Consider the following 8,622-nt stretch of genomic DNA (forward strand, 5'->3'; position numbering starts at 1 on the left):
AATAAAACTTTGTGCCTCTAGTTATTTTCTAGGGTGGTTGTAATTTCTTATAATAAAAATGCAAATATAGATTTAAAAAGAGAAAGAAAAAATTGTTAGCTGAAAGAATAGAAGTTTTTTCTTTTAAGTCTGTGGGACAAGTTTTCCTTAGGAAATTGTATTTGAAGTGGTTAGATATTTTTGGACTGTAGGTTTTCCTGTACTGGTGAAGATGACTGGGGTAAATAGGTGACAGAAATAAAAAATATCTCAAAGTAGGCAGTTCGCTAATTGTTTAACCCAAGCTAGTTACTAAATTATCATTAAGACTTCCAAACTACATTTACTAATGATAAGAGTGCCCAAGGTTTATTTGTGTGTGACAAGAAGAATGTTATGGATATTATCATTGCTATGTTGTATTTTGAAACAATATTCCAAGAGAAATAAATATATTCAATTTTAATGAAAAAATAGAAGAGAATTTTAATGTACCACTAACCACTGTAAAATGTGTGCATGTATAGATTTCAAAAGAAAGATTCCTCTCAACAAGAAAATATTGGACAGTTTCCAAAATTTTATTTTAGACTAGCAGATACTACTATAGGATAGTGTACTAGTTCTGTATTGAGTTTTGGTAAGGAGGGAATGAGGCAACACATTAAATCAAGAGATAGAAGGCTAAGAATTTACCAATAATGCAGTTTTAGTTACTTAAATGGAATTTTACTTCAATCAGACTGATTTCTACAATTAAGCAGAATTAGAAAAGATTTTCAGTTTTCAGTCTCATGAAATAAAAACTATGATAGAAGTCCTTTCATGTTGTTTTCTTTTACAGTTCTGTAACAAAAGTGTTAATTATCTTGTGTTTTTTTCTGAGACTTATCTTCTGTTCTTTTCTGGTTACTTCTGCCCTATTACTCTTGACTTATAACACATGAGCAAATTCAAAGGCATTTAATTCCTGGAATTAGTATGTAATTAAGTCAATAAGTCATTCAAAATTTTAAAGAAGATAAAATTGCTAGGACTTTTACTTGAGGTAAACAATGATACCAGTAAGAAACAACAAAAAAGGAATTGAAATTTACAATTAATTCTGTTTTATCAAGATATTAAGTCTTTTTTTAAAGTTGCTTCATAAATCCATTACTTTTAAGATAAGTATCTGGTGTTTAAATTAGGATTTCAGAATATTTCAGAGAAGATGTGTAATTATTAGACATTTCAAATTCCTGATCAAATATGTTATAGGGATATAAGAACAGAAAGACAGATTTGAGAGTCCATAGAGAAAAGGGAAAGCAAGAAGAAAATATTTAAATTGTGAATTGAATGGAGAAAATACAGATTAAAATATTGAGGTTGTAACAGACTTCAGGCATGAAAGAACTCTATAGTATTCCCCACCATACCCTAGGATAAATAATTTTGCTGAATGATCTTCTTGGAATTATAATTTTTCATTTCTTGTTGAACATTAAAGCAAGATACCTCTCAAGGACCGTTACACTTGGAATGTGTGAGTCTTTCCAAATATTTCAAATTATTCAAATATTTCATTATGTACAGTGTAAGAGTTCTGTAAAATAATGGTTAATTTATGTTACGAAGATCTTGAGATTATGTTCTTTTGGTGATTCTGGGTATTTTGTTGGTGGTGCTAGTGTTTATTTTAGTTGTTTTGGTTTTGTTTTTTGTTTTTTTTTTAAATCAGCTTTACTATTCTTCACATCAGGGTGACTTAATGTACCCACCAGGGTAAAGCTAATAATTTTTTAAATTAAAAACATGATTTTTGTGGCAAACATGGCATCGTTTGGCAGATCGGAAGGGGTGTTAATTCCTGATGTGAAGGAGTGTGTCTCTGTATTTCAGACAGGCCTCAGTCACACAAGTGTGATGGAGAACTGAGGGTCAAGCTGAGGGTGACCCACTGAGTCTGTGTTGTCACCAGTGATGCACAGTGCTCTGGGGAATAGCACAGGGCTGGTGGCAGCTCGACCCCTCCAGGAGCCAAGCTGTGGAGAGCAAGGGCACTGGAGAGGAGCCTACAGTGGGTGTTCAAGATGCCCATCCAGGGGATAGGAGTGGCCACTCATGGTGTTGATGGGCCAGTGGGAGGGGAGGCCACAGGTGGGGCTAGGCAGGGCCAGGCAGGGTTGTTACTGTCCCCAGGATGCTGAAAAATTTGACTGTGTGCATCTGTTGTCATCACAACAGGATCAATCTTTTCAGCCTTTCAGATATAACTTTGAGAAAGATGGTGTTTATGTGGAAGGTCTCTTTTTCTCAAACCCAGACAGCTTTACATTGGAACACTATAAAACAATCCCTAAGAAGTGTTTAAAGTTGGGGCACATTGACTGTATTTTCTGTTCTCTATTCCCTTGCTAACTAAAAGATTTGTATTCAATTAAACCAGAAAAAAAAGAAAAAGAGGCCAGAGAGCCACAGTATTTCAGTTTTCAATGAACACTTTAAAGTACTGTTACAAAAATCTCAAGTACTTAAGATCATGTGCTTGCTAAAAGAATTAATAAAGAGAATTGCTCAGTCCAGTGGCTTGACTGATATTCCTCTGAAAACACAAAGCTTCTATCAATTGCCTTATTTTTCCATAAGGCTGGCTCCAGTTCGCTGCTCCATTGGCATTTAAGGACCAGTTTTCAGGCTTGACTGCATAAAATGCCAGTAAGCAAATCACTAAATTATTGCTTAAAGTGGTATTTAGGTGACTAAATATTGATCTATTTCCAAAATTTTTATACTTGACTGCTTAAAATTAGGAAGGGTAAATAAATCCCAAGTTAAAAGGTAGTTATTTATGCAGAAGTGAATTGATATTCAAAGATGGAAAAAAAAAAACAACTTTGGATGTGCCTGGAAGGGTTCAGGTATGCATGCACTTTGCAGGATTAGACCTTCAGAAGACCAAGAATGTTGCCTGAATTTGGAACATAATCTTATCTTCCCTCAGACATTTTTTGAAAACAGTAACACAAAAGATATAAATGATGAAATATGGAAGTAATATGAGGTCTCTATAATGCAATTATTCAAATTATTGTCTAATCACATGGGAAGATATGGATTCAGATTCACTTTTGTGTAGGGTTCATTTCACTCAAACCTAGATATCTTAATGTAGGTCCCTCCATTTGGAATTAGTTGCTTAGTTTTCTATTATAGATAGAAGAGGTCTAATCTGCATATTCACTGGAATTTAGTCTTAAATCTATTGTCCATATGTAGAAGTTTAATTTAGAATTAAGTGAATTATACCTTATCTTCCACACCGATCAATTATTTGCCAACAGTGGGGGACCTCAGGTGATTTTAACATTGCAGTCACCAACATTTAACCAGATTAACCCAATGAAATTATAATACTTATAATTTAATGGAGTTATTCCTCAGTGACAATGAAATGAGGAAAGAAATTATAGTTCTTTATGAGTGTATAATGTAATACTAGATCTTTTCCCCATTATTTTATAACAGCTTCTTCAAAATTAGCTGAAATAAAGTCCTTATAAAATCAATTTAGGATTTTTATTTTTTCATTTTTTTTTACCCAAGTGAACTCTCAACAGGTGCTGAGCATATTTGATTTTAAGAGGAACATGAAAAAATCAATATTAATTTGTTCAGATGTTTTTCTGATTTTTAAGAGCTTTGTGATGTGGTCAGCATATGAGACAGAGATCATTTTCTGTTAATCAATGTACAGTTGTTTGAATGCTTGACCTTGCCATAGCAGGAATTAAGATAGATTCAGCCTTGAAAATTACATTTATTTGTCCTGGATCCAATTATATAATGGGAAAATGGTGTGATGTAGGGCAGTGATGACTGATATCTATGAGAGTAGAAAAGCTTGCAGTCACTTTTGCCTTGGTGTTTGATATGCAGAGACAAGAACAGGTGACCTCTGGAGAGCATTTATGACATGGGCATTTTGTTTACAGGTTAAATAACATAATCTTGTGCAAATTAATGGTTTTCTATGGTCCAGTCTTCACTTTGCTTTGGCTGTTCATGTTGGCACATCGATTTACTGTGTACATTTTTTTTTTTAATTTTTAAATAATTGTCATTGTTTCTTTTCACATCTCAAGGAATGGGATATGGACATACTTCCCATCTTTAGTCTCCATGAAAACCTCAGAGCTTCCTTTTCTGCTGGCTACAGTGGCAATATCCCAACAGGACAAATGCTGGTGATTAAGATTTTCTGCTTCAAGAAAATATTTTATTTTCAAATTTATGTTCAAAATGTTTTATTCACTAGCTGTTGAAGAACTTTCTGAGGGCAAAATCCAAAACAAAGGCACTGTGAAGAGCCTTGTTAACTAATCTAGGTCTTTCCAGATCTGGAAAAATGTTTATGATGTCCTATGTGGACAACAGTTGCTGGAAGGGTGTGTTTTCTCACAGTCAGACTTGCAGCCTGCTTATGACAATACACAGAATATTTAGTTGTCAGACAAAGTGCTCCCAAGGTTACCAATCCATGTCATGAGCTGCTAAACACTGAGAGAGAAAAACATACTGAACAATATTATCTGTCAACAGCAGAGGATGGCTTGAAAGACCTTAAAATCTCAGTGCAAGAGTAAACAATGAGTCTTCATATAGTATTTTAATTTTAGATTAGGACAAATAAAAGATGACACAGGAAAAAAGCTCCTTGGATTTGTGGGTGTAAATACTGTACAATTTCCACCTCATTTTTTTGTTACTGTCTGTAGAAAGTATCTTGGTGGTACTCAGAGGATTAAATTGCATTGGGACATTACAAAGACTTTTACATGGAAGAATCAAATATACTTTTGTCCACATCTGTGAGATAAACCAGATGACTGGGCTTATACTTATCTGCAATGATTTTACCATTCCAGGATGATTTAAATTAAAGTTTCTAATAAGAAACAGGGTATTTATGCATTGCAGTACTTCTGCCTCAATTTAGACATCAGCAACAAGATGAAAAGTATCTGACTGTAAATAGGCCTTTTTCTCTTCATGGGCTAAGAAGAGAGTCTTGCAGACTGGCTCAGCTCTAGATATATGCAATGTAGAGACTGATCATACAAAATTTCCTAGCAGAGGGAAGTCCAGGACACAGATTATCTGACATGGTGTACCACAAGTCTATTTCCCACAGATATCCATGTGTGACTATTTTACTAATTCATTTCATGACCATTTTGTTTGCGACTGCATATCTTGAATGCAATACTAATGCAAAAAAAGTAGAAGTATAAGCAAAAAGATATTTGGAGCAGAGATCCAGGTTTCATTGCAGCACTATTTTTGTGATTAACCTGTGTAAATGGTGCTCCATTTATATTTATGCTATATAAGATTTTCACAATTCTGAAACGCATCAAGAAATAGTTCATGAGAATTTTCACCTCTTCCATTGTAATATATGTTTCTTTCTGAATTTTGACCAAGAACTACCCTGTTAAAGGTATACATTTTTAAAAAAGCTGCATCTTACTTGTAGTTACCTACTATAAGTTACTATTTTTAGTCATTTATTTTCTTTTTCAATGCCTAAAAGCTGAGACCTGGCCAGCATTAATAACCTAAATGAATCTGGATATGTGGAACTGAAACTCAGAGCCCACAAGAGATGGGCCCAGTGACTGTCTTTGTGTTGATAGAAGTTTACAAAGAATTAGAGTACCCTCTAGGCTTCAAAGTTATGCACTGAATTTTACTTAACTGAAGGCTGGCACAGGTTTGAAGGGAACATGGGAAATATCCCTGTTCCATCTTTGTAGAACGCTGTAGCTGCCAGAACTAGAGGGTTCCCAGCCCCAGACTGCCACAGCAAGCCTGGATATGGGTTCCAAAGAGGAACTCCTGGCTGCTTCCAGGCAGGACATCAGCTACAAGGTCTTCAGATGCAAGCAATGCCTAAAGGTTAGGTGATCAGCTCTTTTGTGGGATTCATCTTCACTTGCAAGACCCTCTTAGCCAGCTAGGAGGGAGATCTGAGACTGCTGTGCAGAGATTCCAAAGACAGCTTTATTTCTATGAAGGGGTCTGTCAGCAAATCCAAATACATAAAATATAAAGGGGATTTTATAGGGCTAAGGAGGATTAAGAACTAATCAGTATAAATTATATAATTTATATTTATATTTATAATTATATAATTATAAACTAGCCAATTACTTTGTTTTAGGTAAAGAAGTGGCCAATCACCTATTAAAGATAAAGAGCAATAGAAACTCTAAAATAAAACAGGGGTCTATAGGGGGGTAAACATTCCTCTAACATGAGTATTCTAAGGAAGGATTTCTTCTCAGGGGAGGAAGTTCCAAGGGGGCCCTAAAGGAGTATCTGAACCATCCACAAAACACCATGGTCACAGCAGATCTTCTCTGAAGTTAATATTTTAGCTCTGTAGTTCAAGGTGGCCATCTGTGGCATCCTCTGAGCTACTGGTGGAGAGGTAGGCAGCAACCTTCCTCCAGGGTTTTTAATAAAAATAATTGTGATTATCTAGGCTTCCAGAGAGTACTAAATGTACAATGATTGTTCATATCAATTTAGCTCCTTTGGGATATAAAGCCAGTGACACTGGATCTGTAAATCCTGCAGAGCTGGAGGCTGGATGAGGCCCTGAGCTGCTTGGTTCAGCCAAGATATCCTCTAAGTGTATTGTCAAACTTTGGGCATTAGCCTTTTTCTGGTACAATTTGGTTGCCTGCAGGCTGTTAGGCATCTGAGTAGTTAAGTGGGAATTGCAGACCAGCTTTTTGGACTCTCACATGGAGATAAAAATTTACATTTTGTAATATATTTTTTTTTAATTTCTCCCTGAGCTGTTCAGTATAACCATTCAATAAAGTGACTACAAAGAAAAAAAATTATCATTAAAAAAACCACTCTGTGAGTGGATTGAGTTGCATTTTCTGTGTATTGCAGGCATCTGCTTCATATAATTTTCTTTGAATATGTATTAAGTGTTGCTATCAAATTTAAACACTTGATCATTTTTTCTTTTCTTTTTAATGTATAAATATATGCATGTGAGCAATATGTACATTTCTGATTTTCAATTTGTGAAACCCCATTATAAATGCTGCATTGGAAACTGTTCTCAAATACAAAAGCAATTAATAGAAATCAGCAGGCAAACATATTTTTAAATTTTTCATCCCAAGGGAAATCAGACATCTCCTTGAATTTCAAAAACTTGACAGTGCTAGTGATGGTTTGATAGCTTCAAGGTATCTGACACTAAACCAATTCAATTATTCCATTTCTTTTGGATTATGCATTAGGAATTGCAGTGTAAGTGTTATTGGAAGAAAAGCTCTTAGAATTAATAAGATTTAATTCACTGATTCATATCCTCTGCTGTTTTGTGCTGATCATTAACAAGATAACTTATCTTGGCTGAACTGTCTGTCTCAAAAGAAAATTGCTTGATCCTACAGTGATTTTTAGGGTAAAGAAAAAAAAAAGGTTTCATAGATCTGGTTAGATTTCTCAAGATCAAGCAGTGTTTTAAATTTATAGAGTAACAGGAACACTTGATTGCTAATTTTATCCAGTAGCCCAAGATTTCCCAAATAAGGCACATCATTTCAATATAAAAAAATAACTAAATTGAGAAGTTGCAAGAGGATTTTCTCTTTGCAGATGTCAGAAAAAGAATACATTAAATAATATCATAGGCATTAAATATGTGCAAACCCATATGAACCAATTTTTCCCACAACAGAGGACCTTGGAGTTTCAAATAAATTCATGGCCAGAAAATCTCCCATAAAATTTTTGAGCTGGGTGTCTTCTCATGTACTGTGTGAACAACTTGCCAATGAAGTAATTGATGAATGAAAAAAAAAAAAAAAAGCGAGATGGCAACTTAAACAGAAGTATCTGTCCATGTATTTTTAACATCAGCACCAGTTTCCCCATCAAGTTAGAGTCTTAAAAACATGCTATTGCAGATTGTAGCCTCATGATGAAGGCTTGAGAAAAACAAAAAAGAATTGTTTAAGATAGCATTGCAGTGCTCGCTGGAGGTTTTTGTTTAAAGTTGAGAGCCTTTTGATAAGCTATTCACTCACTTTTCTGCAATCACTGCTAGAATATCTACCAACATGGCAGATAACAGTGTTCTTAAAATTAATATATCCTTGCTAAATATTTATTTATTCACAGGGTTTATTTTCCTTTATGTGAATCACATTTGAGAAAGGTAAATGATTTCTTTAATTGTTCCACCCCACACACTAATTCAACTAATAATTGGCTCAATAAACTTCTTTTGATTCTACAGATTTTTATAATGATCATATGAATTACATACTATATATTCTGATTTCAGAAATTGCCAATCCATGAATTTCTGTTAGAGACCCACAAAATAGGTCTTTTCATGTTGAAATGTGAAAAATTTGAAACCATTCTGAGTCTAATGGATATTTATTAAGCTTGACAGGAAATTATTTTCCATTTGCATGGCAAACTTTGAGAGTCTTAATTTAGTCACATTTTGTAATGAAACAAAAAATAAACCAAGAAGTCTCTTGCATAAATTAAAAAAGAACAAAAATATATTTATATATTTCATTGTGGATAATGCGTAACACATTGGTTAAAATG

Source organism: Oenanthe melanoleuca, chromosome 2, assembly GCF_029582105.1.
Source record: "Oenanthe melanoleuca isolate GR-GAL-2019-014 chromosome 2, OMel1.0, whole genome shotgun sequence".
Classification (NCBI taxonomy): domain Eukaryota; kingdom Metazoa; phylum Chordata; class Aves; order Passeriformes; family Muscicapidae; genus Oenanthe; species Oenanthe melanoleuca.